Below are 22,343 nucleotides of genomic sequence, written 5' to 3' on the forward strand. Positions count from 1 at the left end.
TTCCTTATAGTCTTCTACACTTGCCAACTCAAAACTCTTATTCTCCACTTTTAAAGACTTTTATACACTAATTCCAATCTTAAGAAAAGAAAATTACCTCCAATAACTTGTGATGTGTTTTGAGATGTATTTCTGGAAAGACTATTGCCTCATCCTTGGTACTTCCTGCTAAGTAATGGGAACATCTGACACAGGGACTTTCTTGTTCCCCAGAACGACAACCACAGAAAATGAACAGGGAGAAAAACAGCAAAAGCTCCACTTTATTAAATAAATTTGTTTGTGAGATGATTTCTTAATTTGTAACTTTGGTAAATTAACTCAATTTTAACTTAGATATCTTCATTTTAATCACTACAGCATGCAATAGTTAAGGAGGTGGTAAGTTAGATGCCCTAAGTAAAGCCTTAAGTCTATTTTTGCTTCTTACAATACTTTTACAAGTGTGAATGGAGATTAAATCTTAATGGAAAAAATACAAACTATTTTATTATTTTAAAGTATTTTTACTACAAATTTAAAGAATATAAATATTTCTATTACTGTAGTCAATTCTGCTTGTGGAGGTTGAGAGTTACATGCTATAGCCAATGTGTTTCATGTGCCAAATAGCTCAAAGCACGGGGAATTCTGAATGCAAACAAAGGGTTCTACTTCGTATGCAAAAATTAAACAGGCTTGTGGTGTGAATGCGTGAACTTTACAGTTTGTCCAATAATAAAAACTGCAGAGCAGTGGAAACTCTGATCTAACTAACCCAGAAATTAACAGAGAACACACTCAGATGTCTAACAGCAGCACAATATGCCTCAGCAGCTGCATAGGGGAATATGATAAAAGAATAACAAGTTTGACTCCAACTTTTTGGAAGGAGAAAGAGAAAATGACTACTGTCTAGGCTGTAGACCCCATGCTTAATGGCTTACAACTTGCCATTTCAGGAAAAGAATTGTGCCTACTGCACAGAGAGCTGCTTCTGGCTAGGTACTATGCGAGGTGCTTGCACAACCTGAAATGCCTCAAGCCTGGCAGTACCTTCATCCTCTCAACTCATTGGTATTCACCATGTCTCAGGGTTAGGCTGCTAATGACCACTATTTAACAACAACCAAGACTTGGAAACATGTCTGTTTCTACACTTGGGAGACTGAGCAGCCCACCTCAATATCCCTCTGTGGGAGATTCACATTCTGCAGAATTTGATCTAGATTTGCTTATAACACTGTCAAGATTGAAAATGAAAGCATCCAGTGAGAAAAGAAGTACAAACAAGTGGAACCAGCTTAGAGCAGTGGCTATGAGAAAGGCAACATCTGTTCTTGTCTACATGTGCTGCTTTGGGTGTTGGCAAGAAAGTCTGATGGCGGTGCTTTGGAAAAGAGGATTTTCTCTTGGATCCTAAGGTGAGATCCGTCAACAAGGTTCTGGGAGTTCAATAAAGCATTTAATGCTCCCTTTTATGCAATGTGTGCATTAAAATGCCCATGTTTGCCTTTCCTAAGGAAAGCAAATTCAATACCTTTACCTTCTAAAATGCCAACATCATTAGAAATATTAATAATTAGCTAGCTCCCTGAAGACAAATTTTACCATTCCTTCAGGTGCGCAGCTCTGAAAAAAAAAAAAAAAAAAAAGGAATTTGTGTGCCTGAGACAGGAACTTCATTGGATTCAGTGCAAGCAAATGCCATGTCACAGTGAGCTTTTCTTATGACATGTAATTGCTGATTTAATCCCTCAATGTACTCAGCATAATCTTGCTTCTGTGTGGTTGAGGGGGATTGAACCAGTCCCAGTGTGTATCATCTGGTCAGCTGAACAGACAGTCCTTGGTGGAAGTTCACCTCTTGTAACTTGCTTTCTGTTCCCTACTGTAAAACCTTATTTTCTTTTATTCCATTTGTCCATGGTTTCTGTCTGTTCTTTTCCCAGCTTTTGCTAGAAAGTTCACTGCAAGTCTACACCAGCTAACAACTCCTTTGTCTTTGCAATGTTTTCTTCCAAAGTTCAGCCTGCACTGCTGCACAGCTTCTTGGTGTGGGAGGCGAAGTAGGATGTATGGAGGCAGAGTTGCTATGGGGAAAGAGAAGCAGAGGGAAGAAAGGTGGTGGTATGCAAATAGATGAGGTGACAAACAATGAAATCAGGGACAGCAAGCAGGCAGAAGCAATGGTGACCTCACAAGGGATATTTTCCCCATCTTGGCAGTTTGATACTTCATAGATAGGTGGAGAACACATCATCTCTACAAATACAGGGGTCTGTCCTCAGTCTGTGTACCAGACTGCTGATGTTGTTCTGCATTAAAGCAGTATGTCATGATCACCTGACTTTTCCTTGTTTTCTCTTTCAGTCTGGCTGGTGCTTCTAGGTGAGCTGTTCAGACATTGACCTGTGTGTAGTTAAACAAATCAACCCGTCTGCAAGGATTTGTGCGAGAAAACAAATGACAGAGCAAACAGAGGACAGAACAGCTGTGGCAGCAGCAGGGGCTGAGCCTTACCCTTTAAAGGTTTTCGAGTCTCAGTGCTTCCTATTACAGATGGAGAGGAATTAGGAACCTTGAGTGTGTACTTATGTCCTCACAGGGGAATACCAGAGCAAAAGGAAAACACACTGTTCTTACAGCTCAATTACAATGAGAAAAACACTGACATTAATGGTAAGTAATTGTTGTCTTCGTTCTTTTATTTTTAAGAGGATTTTACTTTACATGAAAGTTGCTCATAGTGAGGGGAAGCAGCTTTCTCACTGGCAGCTGGGCCTCGTGCTGGGGCTGTGCAGGGGAGCAATGCAGAGAACTGCAGCTCAGAAATGAGAGTGAATTCATACATGTCCAGGGGCTCCACAGAGCAGTGTCATGGCATGGCTGAGGCCACAGCTGCAGTCTGTGCTGGGAACTTCTTCCTAGGCTGCCCAAGGATTTGCCTCTTTGAATCCTGAAAAAAGTTTTGTGTACAGCTGCATAATGAACAGTTACAAGCGGAAGATGAGTCCATACTGCAAACATATGTGGAAGATGGATCAAAGGACACCCAAAGGACACTCACGTGGAGGTGCTGCTGCATATCTACAAGACTTACCAGAAGCAGGTTACAACCAAGATTAGATGTACTTCAGCTTCTATGAAAAAGGAACTAAATAATCTGTCAGCTTTTCACATTTGTGATATTTTGGATCATCACAGTTTTAAAGAAGCTATCAGTCAGAAAGAGAAATGTTCAACCCAATAGGAACTGTTGAATCAGCTTGAGGTTATGATTCCAGCAAGTGGTGGTAGGCTAGAGAACAGACAAAGATCAGAAGTGAATTATAGCTGCATCACAAGACTAGGCAGGATGATGGGCTAAAGCAGCTTTCCTAAAAAAGATGTCAGAAAAATCCTTAAACCAAGAGAGCAAAAGGAAGCTTGCATGAAATCATACCAGCTTGGCACCTTGGTTCTCTGTTTCAACAAATGTGTGTCGTTTGGCTGCACATTTTTGCCTTATTCCTTTGTTCACTTGGTAGAGGGGAAGGAAGAGACTTTCCAAAATGTACTGTAAGGTGATAGTTATTGTAAGATATGAGGGCTGCCCCAAAAGCAGTGAGTGCTATTTTATGATGTTGGCCAACAACATCAGAGACGGATGTTGGTGGTATGGCAGTAGGGTTGAACTTTCCCACAGATACTCCATTACATGTTGTTGCCATGTGACAGATGGCAGCAGAGGGGTAGTGTGACAAAATGATATCTGACATGGAAGTGCATATGAAGCAGAGTCAGACTGAATTCTTCTATGCAGAAAAAAATGGCACCCATTGACATGCTTGCTGAATGTTAATGGAGACCAGCGAGTGGATGTGAGCACAGTGAGGCAGCGGGTGGTGTTTCAGCAGTGGCGACAGTGACAGTGTGTCAACTCACTGGTGCAGATTTTTATGAGCACCGCATGCAGGCTTTCCTTCATTGTAGCTGAGAATTTGCTCTACCAAATAGTGTTATGGTGCTCTTTGTATCCCCTCTGGACGCCTACCTGTACGACCCATTGTAGGGTACCTGCTTTAGCAGGGGGATTGGATGGAGTGATCTCCTGAGGTCCCTTCCAACCCCTGTGATTCTGTATCTATTGTCATTTCGATGGAAATAAATAGAAGGCATTACTTTCGGAGTGACCTACGTAGCCATAACATCAGATGAGCCACAGCAGAGCATGAGACGGCTCTCTGCCCAGGATTCACAAGCCACAGCCTCTGTTTTCTTCCATTCCCCTCGCAGCGAATGCCTGGAGCTCAGCGCCACATCTCGGCACAGCTACCTGCAGCTGCCCGGGCAGGGCGGGACGTTCTGGGGGGGCATCCTGTGGAAACGTGCGGGGAGGAAAGTGTGGCAGGAAGCTCAGAAACGGCACCCTGAGTAGAAGCAACCGGCGTCGCTTCAGACAAACAGGTAGCCCTAAGCTTACCACATCCTGCCATGAGAAATGAGCACAGAGAGCGACTACCGAAGAAAATAAAAAAGCAAAACGTTGCCAGGAGGGTGCGGAGGAGACGCTTCAAACGCTTCCTGCTGAGAGCGGCAGGCCGGGCCATTCGGGCTCGGCGTAACAGAACTGCAGAGCGGTTCCCGTTGGAAGGTCTCTCGAAGTCCTCCCAAGGGCACCGGCCACCTGCCGACGCCTCCTGAGGCCGCGGCGCTTCCGGGCGGCGCCTGCGGGGAGGGCCGCGGCCGCCAGGGGCCGCTGGGCCGCGCGTCCCGGTCTGACCCCGCGGCGTGGCGGGGCGGCAGCGGCACCGCCCGCCCCGAACGGGGGCGGCCGCGCGTGGCCGTGGGGCCGCTCCGCCGGCGGCGCGTCGGGGCGGGAAGGAGCGAGCCGAGCGGGCGGAGGTAGGTGCGGGCCGGGCGGGGGGCACGGCTGGCGGCGAGGGGAGATCCGCCGCTCGTCCTCCTTTCGGCGGGGCGTTTGGCGCAGCCCGGGGGTACGCGGGATCCGCGCTCCTGCCCGCGCGGCGCTTGCGAGGTCAGCGGGAGGAAGCGAGCCGAGCCCCGAAGCGTGGAGCCGATATCGGCGGGCGGGAGGCAGCGCGCTGCCCCAACGGCGCTGCCCGCAGCGGGCGGTGTTTCTGCACGCCCTGCGCCGCGCTCCGCCTTGTGCCTCCCGCGCTGGCCAGGCTCGGCAGGGCGCCCCGTGTCTGCCGGTCGCGGCCACGGCTCACACCGCGGCCTGCAGCTCCGCTGCTTTAACCCCGCGGGAGCGATTCCAGGGTGGAGGTGAGGGAGGATTTGGGGAGGGGGCAGAGGCGGCCAAACCCAGGTACCTGGCTGCGCGTTCCGCTCCGCTGAGCGCTGCAGCCTCTTCAGTGTGCGCTCTGAGTGCCGTTTAAATGTGGATTGGGCGCTCAGAGTAGGTGCTGACAGCCCTTCTGCTTAAGTGTCTGTCATATTTATCTGTTAAAATCAATACTGCTATCTTAAAAGAGGATTAAACATTCCTTGAGGAGTGAGGCGCTGGCACGGCTGCCCAGTGAAGATGTGGCGCCCCATCCCTGGAGGCACTCAGGGCCGGGCTGGATGGGGCCCTGGGCACTGAGCTGGTGGGTGGCAGCCCTGCCCACAGCAGGGTTGGAATGGGTGTGCTTTGATGTCCCTTCCAACCCGCACCATTCTGTGAGCGAGGAGAATGAGAACTGTCAGGGCTGGTGCATACAGCGTGCCCAGATTAGTGCAGGGCTTGTAAAGTGCTGGATTTGTTCTTACTTCAGTGATCAGCAGCAGATAGGAATTGATGCTTTTCGTTGTTGCCCACCCGCATTTGGATGTCGATGGGCAGCTTTCTGAGAAGCTTCTCGGGCTGGATGCTCACATCTCATGGTGCAAAGGAGCCTCGAGGGACGCGAGTTGGGCGGTTTCTGGCCCGTTCTGCTGTGATCTGCATATGAAATAAGACACTGCAGGCAGCTCGTAGTTAAAGCTTTACTTTAAAATTCCCAGTAAAAGTACTTGTCTGTTCATTTTTGGAGTTATTTCAAGTCAATCCATGAGTAGGTGGATAATTCTGCTGTAATGGTGTGTGTTTAAAATAGTGATTGCTGGTTTTTAATATTCAGAATTCTTTCAATCTGAGCAGCTGGATTGGCTGCCAGCCTCCAAAGCTGACTTGACCCAGCAACAAGAAGTTTCCACAGAATATACTGAATTCTAAAAATAAAGTATATTAAATAGAATGTCACAGGTATTGGCAAGTTAAAATAGATGTGTGGCAACTCTTTTCTCTCTAGGATCTGGGATCTATGATGGAAATAGTCTGTCATTTCATAATGTCGTGCATGCTGTTTTTCAGGCTCAGGTTAATCATCACTGTATAAGAGTGCATGTCAAATCTTATTTTTCATCCTATCTACAGAGGATAAGCTTCTAATAAGCTCTGATCCTCCAGCCACATCCATACAGCAGCACTTTCCCGGGTTGCCCTGCCTATATCCCAGGTCATTTTCCACAAGGTTTCAGTTTCAGCACTTACATGCAAGCAATAGGGCATTTTTGTCCCATGGATACGAGGTGTTTCATACAGAGATGCCCAGCATTTCTGCATGTAAAGCAAGATCAGATTACACACATTTTAGCTGTAAATGAATATTTATTTTTGGCTGTCTAGTTTTAAAATATATTATTTTTAAGCAGAGGGCACCTCCCAAATGCAAAGTCACTGTTGGCTGACTTTGTGACTTCATTTTTGGACACTCATAAGCCATTAAAGACTTAAACTGCTATGATTTTTTTTCTATAAAGACCAAGGATCTAGATAACAGCATAAGTAATCTACGTGCTTCTGCAGACTGAGCTGTAGTAAAGCAATATGTTGTTTTTATTTGAAGTTAGCACTTCACATGTTTATATTGAAGTTTCATTTTGTTCGAGCTTAAGCAGTATCCATCTGCTAGCATAACCTGTGAAACAAACACGCTTTCCAGAGTAGAACTGAAGGACTTGGAGAACACTGCAAGAATGCTTTAAAACATCTTCACTGAGTTTGTCCTTGCACTCCAGTTTCTCAAACACACTCTATCTCAAAGAAAGTCTTCCAAGCTGCATAACACTGTCTGCCCAGCTCCGAAGGTGTAGTGCATCTTCCTTCTTGAGCAGGAAGTTCTTAATTGCTTTATCTGGAGCTGCTGTGGTTGAGCATCAAAACTCCAAGGAGATAAGAAACTGGGACACCTAGGAAGTGTGCTGTAAACACTTACACTGATAGGATCAGTTGTTCAGGTGTTGTTTTCTGTGTGTGTTTTTTTTTTTAAACATGGCCTTTCCATAGGTGGCTGGAGGGATGGTAGTTCTGGTAGTCAGAACCTGGGATCCTGCTCCCTGTGCCCAAGAGGTTCAAACCCACATCTCCCCCACCTCCACAGTTGCTGCTTGGACTGAAGGAGCTGAGTGGGAGGCATGTTGCTGCTGCAGTGGTTAGCCTGGGCCATTGCATGGAAGGTGCTACAAGCTGCCACAGACTGAAGAGGGGAGAACTAGCAGGAACCCAGCTCTTGCAGCACTTGGTATGCTGCCCTGGGTGTAGCTTTACAGGAAGAGTGCTAGCCTCTGTCACCTCTTAGGCAGGTATTTAATCCTGTCATACTGACCTCATCCACAGATTGGGGTGGCTACAACCTGGCCTGTAACTGGGTTGAAAGTCATCTTCTGCAGTCTTTAGCAAAGGGGGAAACACAAAGATATAAGGTTATATCTTCACAAGGTCTTTACACTTCAGTCTTTAAGGCAAAAACCAGAGAATCATTAAGGTTGGAAAAGACCTCTGAGATAATCTAGTCCAACTATCAACCCATCCCCACCATGCCACTAACCACATCCCTCAGTGCCACATCTACATGTCTCTTGATCACCTCCAGGGACAGTGACTCCACCACCTCTCTGGGCAGCCTGTTCCAATGCCTCGCCACTTTTATAGAGAAGACATTTTTCCTGATATCCAACCTGAACCTTCCCTGGTGCAACTTAAGGCCATTCCCTCTCATCATTTTGCTGTTATGTGGAAGAGGCTGATCCCCACCTCGCCACTTGTGCTTCAGACCCCCCCACAGCTTTGTTGCCCTTTTCTGAACGCACTCCAGAGCCTCAATGTCTTTCTTGTAGTGAGGGACTCAAAACTGAACACAATACTCAAAGTGTGGCCTCACCAATGTTGAGTACAGAGGGATGATCACTTCCTTGCTCCTGCAAGCTGTGCTATTTCTGGTATAAGCCAGGATGCCATTGGCACTTCTTGGCCAGTTTGGCACACTGCTGGTTTATGTTCTCCTGGCTGTCAATGAACACTACCAGATCCTTCTTGTCATCTGACAAGAAGGGGTAAATTCCTCATTCTGTGATATTTCAGATGCTTTGTTTTGTTAGCACTGTATTTCTTTGCTTTAGAGAAGGAAAGCACCTGGCTGTTGGGGGAGGTGTGGACAAGAAAGATTGGTGTCTACATTTATTTCAAAGTTCCTTTATTCAAAGAGACACCGTGTCTTACTGTTGGCAGTCTCACTTGAAACTGTGAGGATGACTGGCAACCTGCTAGTGCTAACTGCCTTGCCAGATCCTATAGCAAAATATTGCCACTGTGAGAGTTTTGTAACTTTATAGACCATTATATTTCTCTTGGAGAAAAGTAAATCAGAGGGTTATCGGCTTCTGACACTTCATGATGTGCTGCTTAAAAGGAGGGAGGTCTCAGCTGAGAAACAAGCACTGCCAGCTGCTTTACTGCTGCCTGCTCTTCTGGTTCTTAGGATCATTTCTCCTTCAGTGGTACTTCTCCATCTCTTGTTTATTGTAGTGAAAAACCAAGGATGAAAAACTGCTTCACTGTGTTTTTAAATGCAAAATATTTTGTAACAGGCTTCAGACAAAGGAATGCTTTGCCTTTGATTCTGGATTCAATGTTGGTAACATTGTAGGTACATCAGAATGGATTTATAGTGTCCTTGCAAATATGACTGCAAATATGACCTCATATCTCAGCACTGATCTACTGTAGAATTGAAGTCACTTCCAAGTATTTATCTGTATCATGTAGGATGCAAAATCTGTTATCTAAATCTCAGCAAACTGTGTGCCAGCATTTTAGGTATTGTACCTTTTCTGTTTGCTGCTAAAAGATGACACCAGTTGGGCACAGTTCTTATTTTCATGAAGCTACCTTTCACCTAGCTTGGCATCGTTAACATTTGAAATGATAATTTAAATGAGAAGCTGTGTTTGGGAGACTTGTGAGCTTTGTTGTTCTGTGATGCTGTTGTACTAGAGTGACATTTCTGAATTCCAACAGGAAGATGTGCTGAAGGGGAAGTGCTGCTAAGGGCTACACGTGTTAGATCATGCAGTTACTTGGGTCAGAAGGAACCCTGGGACGTGTCAAGTGCAACTACCTTCTGAAAACAGAGTCAGCACTGAGTTCAGGCAAGCTTGCTCAGGGCTCTCTGGCTGGATTTTGAAAACCTCCAGAGACAGAATCCACAGCAAAAAGCCTGACTTCTTGGTAACGGTCTCCAACAGAGGCTGCCTTTGGGACCCCCTGAAATCAGAGGCTAAACCCCCTAGGGCAAGCGCTGCAGCCACTGACCATTCTTGATCTTCCATTCCCTGTGTAGTTTCTGCTTAAGTGCAGGAATGTTGCACATACGTATTTAAATGCTGGTGTACGGAGTCTGCAGTAGTGTAAGAGAACAACTGTGTATTTAGACTGCGATAGTCATAGTTGAGTCTTCTTTAGTGCCATCTTAGTGTTAGGTATATGAACTGGGATCACTGTCATGCCCTTAAATATGTTTCATACTAAGTTCAGTAAATGAAGGACTGAGCATTCAGAAAATAAATACTTAAGTGCTCTGGAATTTCTAGTTTGTGTGTTTTGCTTTAAAATTTGAAGGAACATGGAATTGGAGGTGATTTTTAAAAATGGCTTTTATATGGGCTCTAACCATACCTTGCAAAAGGAACATGCATTAAGTCTAGGTGTTTGGAAAGGTACTGAAAGCTTCTAAATGGAGAAATTTTAGAGTAGTTCAGAAATAAGAGCTACCAGGCAAAAACACCCAGGCCATCAAAAGCCCTAAGAGAAGCACAGCAAGAACCTGTGCTTCCTTTTCCTTGCCACAAAGTAGCAGCGGTGTGCCTTGATTATATTTCAAATGTTTTCTGTTTGCCTTGGAATCTCTGGGTCTAACAGCTCTTTTCTATCCTTCTGTGTTCAGAGCCCTTATTGGAAACATATGGGGTTTCTCTACAAGGAGACCACAAAGCTGGCCATTAGTAGCATCCCTTGAAAAATCATGTGATACTTGGATCAGTGACAGAGAAAATGAGCAATTACATGGCTCTGTCAGGAGAGCGTGCCTGATGTGCTCAGAAATTGTCAAACCTCTTAGTATAAAGTGTTTGTACTGAGAACAAATGGTGCTATTTCTGATGATGTTTTGTATCTTCTGCATGTGTACACACATATTATATGTAACTCCAAAAGCATGCGCTAAATAGATTGCTTTAACTTCACTTTTCTTCAGAATTTTTTGGAGGTTGACTGCCTTCTTGGTGCTCTTTTCATGTTAACTAATATGTTACGTGGTGGATGAATAGGATTCTTTATAGAATTATCTAAAACGAGGCACTGATTTATTTGAAAACAAAGGGTTTCTTTAGAGCTGAGTTTAAGCTGGCATTGCCATGAATCCTAGAATTATTCTACATTTAAATGAGAGAACAGTGATGCACTTGTACTTGTGCCTTGAGCAGCACAGAGCTGTTGACCAGACTTAGAGGCTGCTGAGCGAATCTTTCTAGGTTCATTTGCTGAAGTTTCCAAGTCTGCTCTTCTCTTCTTAAGCTGATAATGAAAAGCAAAGGTAAAAAGATACAATATCTTGCACTAACCAGTTTATATAGAAGTATGCAAGTCGCTCTGTGGTGTGCTTTAAAAAAATCCTTAGAATCCCAAGTGATCTGTAGCAATTTGAATGTGTACTTTTTCTCTGTTTTGGTTTGGGGTGTGTGGGATGTAGTGTATAGCAGCTAAACAATACCTCACTTGTTTACAGAAAAGCTTGGGAAGGAGCAGTGTGAAAGAAAAAAATATTTACAATAGTTTTCTACCCAATTAAAACCAGAAGGCAGACTGAAAAGGAGCGAGCTCATCTACCACCCACACCAATTAAAAGTAAGTTTTGCTGCCTGGATTTTAATTTACACATCCAAGGCAATGTAAATATAAAATAGAAGCTTGACTTAGCCTTACCAATTCAGAAGACCTTCAGATTTATGATCCACTTGGTTTTGGTTATGGCATCTGAGTGTTTAAACACATTTTATGTGAATTGACAAAGGCTATTAGAAACTCATGAGCAGCTTTAAAATGCTGCACTTGTGGAGTACTTCACCAGAATGTGTAATTGATGCCTGTCCTGCAAGTGTAGCTCTGCAACATGTGCTGGCTGGGATCCTCGCTTAAGATACTCTCATGTCTGATACCCTCAGCCCTTCTTCCTGTTTAATAGTCTGGGAATAAAACCAGAATTCTGTTGCTTCTGTCAAATATTCAAAAGTATCTAGAATTTCTGCATAAACATTTTAATTGTTGACATTGAGGTTGTTTTTTTCCCATGTTTCATGTGTGTTTGTTTCTGAAGAACTAAAATAGAGGTGGAAGAAGGAATGGCATGGCACTTGCAGGGTTTTACTCAGAAATAAGAGAGCGAACTTGTCAACACGTGCAAAACTCAGTTTGATGTTTTATGTAGGAGCATCACTTGAAATGGCCTGAAAGAAATATTATCATCAACCACCCAGTCAAAGTTATGATAATTATACAGGCAATCATGCTGTATGTGAAGGGCAGAGGTTAAGAAACCAAGCAGTCTTTGATAAGGAATCTGTACATGCTGTATATTTCCACAGGTGTGCTGGCAGCCCCTTTGCTACAGAGGGACTGCCTAGTAAGGCACAGAGGCTGGCCTTATGCCTCTGAAAATAGAGCTGCTTTTCAATGGCAGTTGCACGCTCTCAGACATATGCACAATTTTACCCTTAGGGGGGGGAAAAAAAAAGTTGCATCATGTTAACAAGAAATTAGGAACCGGCAGTGAGAAACTGGAACATGATTTGTCATGGGGACTGCTTTATGACTTGGGAGCTGGAAGAGATTGATGGCTTGGCTGTTTGGCTTTTTGCTTTTTTGCTTTATTTGTGCAACTTTATACAAGTCAGAAAGCCCCAAGACACAGGGCTTCATTTATTTGCTGGGGGGGTGGGGTGAGAAAGCAGCTCTGTGATTGATTGCTGCAGTTTGTACGCACGCCTACCGAAGACATGCATGTGTCACATTAGGTGTCAGCGGTCAATATGCAGTCCTGAATCAGTGCTGGTGCCTGAGCTGTTGATGGTGTCCCTCTGGCATGCGTGTTGCTGCAGGGAACTTACACCTACCTGGTGGCTGAGACAAGTCGTGCCATTCTGGAATGCAATAGTTGATCTGTCCTGCTTTGCTCTCTGTGCCGCCCAGATGCTGTTGCTGGTCCCAACACTCACAGTTTGGCATAGGGCAAACCTCCATGGTTCATAGAACATTACTTCCAGCTGTACTTTGAAGTCTCAAGAGACCATCTAAAATGTCTGTGCCCCAAAGGAAAAAACTGTCTTTTATTAAGTGTTTGCCTCAGCTGTTTTTAAAGGTCTTGTGGAATCTCTTCCAGTGCCTCGCTACCCTTCCTTGCTTGCTTGTTGTGATAGATTTGTTTTTCTGTTTTTGTTTGTAATGTTCTTGCCTCCCCTCCTCCAGCATCTAATCTGAACCTTTACTGTGCTCATTTTAAACCCATCAGGACTGGTCCTATCCATGCTTGACTGAGGAAGAGACTATTCCCTTCTTGTAGCAGTATTCTAAAATAGCAGCCATCCCTTGTGTGGTTTTCCCCTGTCCTAACAACCAGCTTGTCCAGGATCCCACCCCAGCTGTAGTTCCTATTTTACACTGCTTTGCATTCACACTACTGTTCTCTAGACCCTGTCTGGTGGGTCCACAGCTCTCCTAGGTATTCAGATAGCAACAGAGATAGGTAGGTAGAAAGATATTTTTCAGTTCAGCTGATAATGCTCTGGCATTGCACTCCCAACACTTTTTTTGGTATCTTGTAACAATATTTGCCTTTCTTAGAACAACCTGGTGTTTGTCTCCTGTGATCCACTGTAGCCTACAGCTGTATTGCTTCTCATCTTGTCTGTATTTGATGTTTCCTGCCTGAGGGAAGTATCTTGTATGTGACATTTCACTCTGTCCTTCCAAATTACTACTGTATCCTGACATTTGTATATTTAACCTTTGTTTCTCACATCCTAAACGATTAATTCTCCCTGCATCTGTAGTTTGATTGTTAAAATACCTCGAGGCAGTTTTGAAACCTTACTCAAAGGAAAGATGTGACATCTGTGCTTTCTCTTCTACCTATCTGGAAGGCCTGTCAAATGCAGTTAGCAGCGTGATTTAGAAAATCTCTTTTGGCTGCTCGTTAAGCTTAAGGTGCTGCTAATTCATTTGTTCTGGGTATTTTTTTTCCTGGGAATTTGACATTAAACTGACTTATTGGTCCTGTAATTTCATTTTAACAAAGATGGGTGATATGTTTGCCCTTTTCCAGTTTTTTGATATATTACATTACTTACCTTTCACGAGTGACCTGTGACTAAGCTACATCCTAGAAGGAAATTCATCAGGCAGGCAATTTGTGAATCTCTAATTTCCCTAATATTCTTACCTGTTTGTTGTTGTTGTTGTTTTGTTTACTTGTTTGTTTTCTCCATTGTACACATATATGTGCACACACTCCTTTGAGATGCAGGGCCGCAAGGTTTCTCTTGTTCTTAAGGTAAAAATATATGGACAATAAGGATTATTTATTGCTACTTTTTTTTTTTTTTCTTTTTCAATTTGCATTAACTGTGTCATTAACTGTGCTGATTTTTTGTAGTTACGTGCTCATGCAAATTTAACACTTATTGCTAGCAATTTGACCAGGTTTCCACACCCTGCGTCTGCCCTGAGCTCCTCAGAGATCCCCAAACACAAGACCTAGACAAAGAACTCTTCTACTACAACTTCTTTTGTTTGTTTTTATAGGGCACAAGGTCAGATTGTCCTGTTCTATTGTTCCTTTGAGGAAACTGCTGCTTTTTTCTCTCTTTTAATAATTTCTTTTGACAGGTGTACTAAGTTAAGTGTGTTAACTTAGACAACTTAGTTAACAAACTAAGTTTGTCTTCATTATATTTATGAGCTCCCTCCCTTGCCTTCCATTTCATGAGTTTTAGTCAGTTTATCTTCTGAACTGGTTGATCTCCATTTGCCTAGAAGCAAATCTATAGATCTGCTTTCTGTATTTCCTGCATTTTTTTTTATCTTAAAAATGGCTAATTTTGAAATAAAGAAGGTCTCAGTCTAAAGCACAAGAGAGCTTCACACCAATTCCAAGGCCTTTGTTTCTGATACCACACAAATATAATCACGTGTTATTAGATTCCCACTGTAGCCTTTCCTGTTCTGTTTTCAACTTGTTAAATGTTTGATTGCTCAATTTGATATCCCAGGTAGCTGGTGCTGCCAGACCCTTTAAAAAAGCCACATCACTGTTCAAACTGAATAGCCCTACTTAAGTAGCTGGTTCCTGCAGTGCTTCACACCCTGCAGGCCACAGTCCCATGCTGTCCATCACTATTCTTCAATAGCAGTAGATTTACTGAAGTGGGAAACATCACTTTGAAAATGGAATAAAGAGTGTGTGAGCTTTTAGAAGGACTGTTACTGTGTGTCCGCAACTCTAGCCAGCAATCCACACCCATCCGTGGTAGGATCAGGTTGCCTTCTGCACACTGATTGTCCCACCAAGCAGGGATGCTGCATCTAAGCTCCTCAAACCATGGATTTAGGCACAAGATTTAGCCCTATTGCTTCTTCCAAGAATGGTAGGCAGAATTTTTAACGAAACCACATCATTGGAGTCAACAGTTCTGTGACTTGAGTGGCTTAGGAGTTTAAGTGCTTTCCACTGCTGTTTTCAGAAGGGAATGCAGTACTGCATCCAGAAAGAGACAAAACGCTTCTATGGTCCACCCTCAGTAAGAGCAGTGATAGTTGGAGCTTACTGCTGACTTTCTGGAAAGCCAGTGAGTGAAAAAGGCCAGCATGAGTATTCCCACCCCACTAGGGGGAGTCCATCCAGGCAGCCTTTCCTTTGACTTGAAGTATTAGCATAAGGGGATGCATTTGACCTGAGTCCTAAGAGCTTGGAATGAAGAGATTTTGAAAATGCAAGGGGTTCTTAGGTAGTCCATTGAGCACAATTAAAAGGGTGTGAACTAAAATACGTAGGTATAAATTTGTTTGGATGTCTTTGTCATGGACAGCCACTGCATGACACCCACATTATGCTGTTGTGTTGTATGAGATAATAAAGGTGATCTCTTTCCTAAAGAACTGTACTCTGGCATTTCTTCCTTGCTGGTGAGACAAGTTACAGCTGCAGTGTCAGAGGGATCCGCTTCTATTAACATCTCCAGCCAAATAAGACAGAGATTTGGATATTTTTCGCACCCCTTCACATCATGCACCTAAATGGAGATTTAAAAGCTTTAGCAAACGAATCCCCTAAGCATACTGATGCACGCCTCTGAACACTCATAAGGAGCTGCAGTATCACTGGCAGTGGTGAGTGAGTGGTCTCTCCAGAATCTGAATGTGAACTGACCGTTCTACTGTTGCTCAGCTGGTACACAAATGAGCTATCAATGCTGGGCTGGGGTGCTTTCAGAAGAAAGTAGGACATGCAGTTCTTTGTTTGAAATGGACCGGTTGGGATTTTCTTTTCCTAGCTCAATAAAAAGGCAGCCTTTAGCAAATAATCTTACTCCGCTGTGGCGTAATGACTAGGATCTCATGGGATTAGAAAGGCACAAGGTCTTTCCCTCGTTCTACTGGAAAACCTTCTCATGTGCTTTGGTAGAATCTTCTAGTGTGCGTTGCAGGTACTTTTTAATGCCATTCCCATGGTTTACCACTGTAGTAGTTCTTAATTTCATTGTTCATTGGAATCTGAACAGGCTTGGCCAAGAAGATGGTTCTACAGGCAAAGAAAATGCTGCTTAGTCTATTTATCAGGATCCAGAGCTGGATTTATTATTTACTCTCCATAGCCAATATCTGGGATTTTATTCTATATTCTGACTTCCTTGCAAATTTGTGGTATATTCTATGCCAGCGTGCTACAGAACTAACCACAAACCAGCATCAGATGTCTTTTCTTTTTAAAGCTCTTCAGTAAATTGACTGCTTAACTTTTCAGGTCTGGGCAGATTATTTAGCAGAATTTGAAAACTTTCTTCTATAAATGTAAATACAAACCCTGTGGTTTATTTGTTCAGAAGGTACCAACAAGCATTCTCTGAAATAACTTCTTGTTCTCTTAGTAAACCTAGACCCAGCCTGGTATATGTGTGCATGTATGTCCACTTTTTTTTTTTTTCCCCTGCAAAGCAACACAGTGAAAAATACACAGAATGGGAGCTCTGCATGTTTCCATGTCCGCTTCCCCCTGACACTACAGGAAGCCCCAGGCTGTGTTCTCATCTTTCCTAGACACACAATAAAATGAAAATATAGTCCCATGTAAATTCAATAGCTAATCTTCACATCTCCATGTTTTCATACTCCAAAAATTCTAGAATCCACACAGGTCTAACTTGTACCTTCTAACATGATCATCATGTTAATGCTTTCAAGTCTGTATTTCTGTGAAATGCCCAAAATTTCTTTCCCCTTGGTATTAGCTTAATGCTCTGTGTGTTCTCTTTTTGTCTCCCTCAGCTTCTAGTCCCTTTGTTAGTTGATAGAAATTCTGCTATCTCTCTATGATCCAATAAAAGTGCTAAATTGTTCCAGCTTATGTGATTTGGGACATCCTTCACATAAACAAGATTTTAAAATCCGGTACCTAATTTAACAATGCAAGTTCACAATGAATGCAACAAAATGTGCATGAAAAGCTTTATTTAGCAGTTACATGTGTAGAAACACAGGAGCCAGGAGTCAGTAGTACAAACAGCCATCTTGCTTGCTCTGACTTTTAAAGAATTAGCTGTTTTTTTTCCTAAAGCATTTCTCTTCTCAAAATTAGACATTATTCTTCTAAGAGTGAAAAACTGGCAGTGCTGTGTTTTATGACTTTAAAGACACATCCAAATCAATAGCATCAATAGTGGATGCAGTTGGGGGAAGAGATGGAAATATCCATGATTACCTGGACTTTATTTCAGTGGAGATCTGTTTTTCTTCCCAAAGGGTAATACAGAGCATGTGGCTTGGAGGAGATGTGGTAAGGGCCCCGTGGCAGACTGGGAACAGGAAAGCTTTAGGAAGGAAATTGCATCATGGTTTCATGGGTTATTCAAGTGTATTTCAACTGATTCAAGTGTAGGGATATGTAAGGGTGAATGAGGAGACAGTATTTCTGAAGTGGGTATTTTGAAGGGCTGTTGTTTGCTGCACTTTATATAAATGAAAGGTACATTTGAATCAGAAGCAATTTGGTGTAGTAATCTGCTAGTGACTCATCCCAAACTTGAGTGGAAGTGGAGCTTGTGTGTGACAGATAGATGTTTGAGCATTGACATGGTACCTGCTTCAAACTGAAATTAAATTTTCATCAGTTAAATCAAGAGTGAGAGTCATTAGCACCCTTCTCTAACACCACTCCTGTTAGCTTTGCTTGGTATATATTCTAGTTTAGCCATCCCCACCAACACTGCCATTTCATCCCAACAGAGATTGGTTTTTGGCAGTTGAACATTGTGCAGATGATGAACAATTCCCGTATTTTACTCTAAATGCAGTAGCAATACATTTACTGAATGCTTCAGTTCATGAGATGTACAACATCTTTAGTTCTCATGGCTTTTAAAAATTATTTATCTTGCTTCTAGAACAAAATTGTTCCTGTGCTTAATTGGAAGATTTATGAAAACATGTGATGAATCAGGTTGACACAAAGTAAGATTGCCAGGTAATTACAAAAGTTTGGCATTTTGTTCTTTTGTGTTCTTACGCAAGCTTGAAATTGTTCTGTCGTCTACAAAAATTACTCTAATTTGTGCAGCACTGTTGGAGAACGTTGTATTTGGAGCAGGACATGTTCTCATGTCTTACAGAAGGAAAACGGAGTTGTTTAGATTTGTGTGCAGGAACACCTTCCTGCAAAACATCTGATTACTTTGAATGATGACTGCAGGAAAACACAATGCATTTTAGGTAATTTACTTCTTATTGTCCCTTTAAAATAGCTGTAGGAAAGTGTCAGCAGGTAAAATTCTCCTACTTAGTATTCATGTTCCATGCAGTAACCTACCATACCTTTCTTTGTTCTCTTTGTTCTTTACCACCCACAGAATCACAGAATAGCCAGGGTTGGAAGGGACCTCAAGGATCATGAATCTCCAACCCCCCTGCCACATGCAGGGCCACCAACCTCCACATTTAATACTAGACAAGGCTGCCCAGGGCCCCATCCAATCTGGCCTTGGACACCTCCAGGAATGGGGCATCCACAACCTTCTGGGCAGCCTGTTCCAGCACCTCACCACTCTCTCTGTAAAGAACTTCCCCCTGACATCCAACCTAAATCTTCCCTCCGACATCCAACCTAAATCTTCCCTCCCTCAACTTAGAACCATTTCCCCTTGTCCTGCTGTTATCTACCCTTTCAAAGAGTTGAAACACCATAACACCATAACAGCTAACATCCAAAAAACTGCTGACCTGAAAGATTAAATGCTGATGTTTGCCCTTTAAAAACTTCATTATGAAATAGTGGTCTAGAGTTGCCATCGAGATTAGGGGTGATTTACATAACTTTTAGTTGTGTTTCATACTCAGGTCTAGTTTTTCTCAGAATGTGCAATATTTAACTGCTTCTGCTAGATTGCCATGTTATTTCTTAAGAAAAGAAAGATATATCGTTTAAGTAGATTCTAAAAGTTGATAATCTGTCCTCTGCCCTAGTTTGTTCTTGGACATCATCTTATATCGTATTGGTTTTACCTGGTATAAGAGGACAGGACATATGCATCTCCATATAAGTCTATCACTTAAAGTTCAGACTCATGTAAACACATAAAACATTGACCCAAAACTCTGAGGACTGACGAAGGGAATGCTTGGAGAACAAAGAAACAAACAAACAAAAACCAGACTCTGTAGTTAGTAAGTGGAAATGTATATTCTCTGTGGATGGGTAATAGGCTGGGCATTGGGCAAACATGAGGAAATGGCTAGATAAATATGTAAACAAAGTAGGGACAGAAAATAATGAACTTCTGCAAAATTTTCCTGATCTCTCTCCTTTTTGGATGGAGATGCAGCTTCTGGCTTTTCCAGTTTTCGGTAGAGAGGCTTTTAAATTGTTGCTATCAGTTTTCTACTCTAGAATTGGCATGGATCAGTGCTATAGCAGAATGCATGCATCTTTTGACCTAAACAATTTGTTGGAGATATTAATAGAATAGTAAATCCAAATCTGTTCTATTCTGTAAATCTTAGGTTGCCTTTAAAGTGCTGCTATTTTGGAAAAAGTCTGTGAGCAAATGAAAATAGGAAAACAGCTGTCAAACGAGAAGACCAGTGATCCTTATTTTCTCCCATCAGGGTAAAGCTTCTGAACCCTCCTGTCTCTGTGCTTATTTCTTAAGGCTTAATACAGCAGGAACTGAGAGCAGCTGGAGAACGGAGACTCATAGTGAACCTTCCCCATCTCTTGCCAACTAATGAAGATACTGACTGTAGTGAAGAGGGTGGAAAAGCAAATATGAAAAAAAAAAAAACCACCCACCCTTGTTTAATTTCATTTGAATAGAATACTGGGACAGATGAACAACCAGTAAATAGCTTGAAAAGGCAAATATAGTGGTTGTGTTCTCACTCATCTCTATGATTTGGGGAAGAATTCTTGACATTCTGGATAGATCCCACCTACATAACATTCTGTGCCAAAGCATTTGTTTACCAAAGCATGTTTGTTCACCCAAGCCTGTATTTGCAATTCTAGTTGAACGTGCTGTAGCTGGGATTCAGGAGGCTGAATTAAGAAACATCCATACAAAATTACTACTTTGAGAGTGTTTTTTTTATTATACTTAGCTTAGTTTTAGCATACCTTCCCGCACATACTGCTTAGATTTTGGGCATACTCAGCTAGCTGACCTGTTTCATGAAACTGTTTTTATAAGCTGAACACCAAAGAGTCTATGTAAAGAACAAATGCAGGTCTTATCGTTCTGTGAGTTAGGAAGAGGTTTTTTTTTTAGCAACTAGGGCTGATACTTCAAGATGTATATTGGATAACTTCAGCTTCAAAGCATTTAACAGCACAGTAATTGATGTGATGATGTGATGTATGCATATCTATTGAAGCTTGCCCCAGATCTTGCTAGCACACACTGCAAGCTGTATATTTGACACATTAAGAACTTAATTTGCATTTATCTGTAAAGCAACCTGTTATCTTTGGTATTTTGTTATATATGGTTGATAGTTTTTTTTGCTTGGTTTTGTTTTTGTAGAACTCTATAGGACTTAAAGTCAGGTCCAGTGCACTTCTTTTCCTCATATACATGGAACCTATGTAAAACCTGTGCAAAACATCCATGTAAGTAAATGCATCAAGGCCGTATTGACAATGTGCATCTCTAAGATAACAGAAAGCTGAAGTGGATTAGGCTATCTGTGGTTGGGCATGGTGATGTTCAGGGCCTTTTCCAACCTAAGCGATCCATGTCCCTATCTGGAGTTCGGTATTGGTGCTGTTATCCTCCTCCTGATAGCTGAAACTTGTTAGTAGAGATCTTGTCTGGGTACCTGTTCTGCACTGCTCACTTCAGTGAGTGAGGGTTGCAAAAGAGGTCTGATCCCAGAGGGCTATTTTGATACCAGTGAGTATAGTTTGATACTGGTATATGTCCATGCACTGTGGTTAGCAGGGCTCTGTCTGGGTTGAGTCTGCTGGTGGAGAGCGAGCGGACTAAGTAAGTGAGCAGGGTGTGCACAGGGGGCTTTGAGTCTGAAGCAAGCCATGTCAGGCAGCTTCCTGCACTGCACTGCACACTTGAAGTGCTTTGTGTTGCAAGTAAATTTTAGAAACTAATGGTCAGAGTTGTTTGTGTCATAACAGAATACATTGTTTAGCTTGCCTTAACTGAAGAAGTAGTCCAAAGTGACATGCTGCAATAATGATACATTCTGGTTACGTGTGAGGAGGTCTATGTAGGGCACAAGGAGAGGAAAATGAATGCTCATACTTTAAGGGCAGATATGGTACTGCGCTGCCTGATAACTGTTTTTTATCTTGACATCCCACCATACATTTATGCAGTTTCTGCCCCAAACTGTTCGCCTGTATCAAACTGTCCTGAGGTCTGTTAGTTGTAACACTGTGTTGTAGAAAAAGAATGAATTTTCCTAAGTAGATTTATAAAAGTATATTCAGAATTTTGGTCATGTAACAGAATATAAAAAACTAGAACTCTTGTATAAAAGGATAAAAAGGATAACTTACGGCCTTATTTGTCCCCATATTTTCATTTTATTTTCCATCCTTTAAAATCCTGTCTAATGCTTGTAACTTGATTTGCATGTATCTATGCTCTCTAATAATAGTTTATTTGGATAAAATGTGAAGCTGATTATGGTATGGTGTGGATTATAGCCTGGTATCAGGCTCATGAGGTATCTGACTTTCCTAGTGGAATGACTCTTGCAGGTTTCCTCCCCCACTACTCAGCCCACTCTGTTGCATTTTCTGCAACCAGTATTTCTCCACAGTGTGATGATAGCTGCTAAGCTCATAGATGTTGGTGAAACAGATTCCCTCTTGTTTTGAAGGACTATATGGAGTGTAACTGAACTTGAAGTGTACAAGGAACAGCCACATACCCTGGCTTGTATGCAGCTCTGAATATCACTACCTCTCAGGGAATTAAAATTCCTTGAAGCTCAGTAAGATCTGAAACTCAAAACTGGCTTTTGGTGGGGAAGAGAGACACCCTTAGGTCAAGTCTCTTTTGCTTTGTGAGGAACGAGGGCGATGTTTGGACTAAGATGAAACCTGTAAACAGTGCCACATGTCCAATTTTTCTCCAGAGATGTTTCCTCTCCCCTTACTAGAGCTGACACCAGGACAGCATGTGAGCTGTTTGCATTGATTTTGGAGCATACAAGTAAGAGTGGCCATTCAATCCAGACTACAGATGTTTAAAAGTCCCACAGAGATCCACTGAATGCT

General features: G+C 42.6%; 1 protein-coding gene across 5 annotated transcripts in view; it reads left to right on the top strand.

Moving 5' to 3' along the window:
• The first annotated feature begins 2,529 nt into the window (after positions 1 to 2,529).
• The window catches only part of SGK3 (serum/glucocorticoid regulated kinase family member 3), a 57,854-nt gene continuing 38,040 nt past the window's right edge, over positions 2,530 to 22,343 (top strand). The window contains exons 1-2 of one of the 5 annotated variants that reach the window (XM_090137660.1): positions 4,771 to 4,866; positions 11,070 to 11,188. The gene's annotated coding sequence lies outside the window, so the exon portion shown is untranslated. Of the gene's footprint in view, positions 2,662 to 4,243; positions 4,429 to 4,768; positions 4,867 to 5,108; positions 5,251 to 11,069; positions 11,189 to 22,343 lie in introns of those variants that run through there. The other 4 variants (XM_031604880.2, XM_090137663.1, XM_031604878.2 and 1 more) reach the window with 4 other exon arrangements.

This window comes from Phasianus colchicus, chromosome 3 (assembly GCF_987193195.1).
Source record: "Phasianus colchicus chromosome 3, bPhaCol1.hap1.1, whole genome shotgun sequence".
Classification (NCBI taxonomy): Eukaryota; Metazoa; Chordata; class Aves; order Galliformes; family Phasianidae; genus Phasianus; species Phasianus colchicus.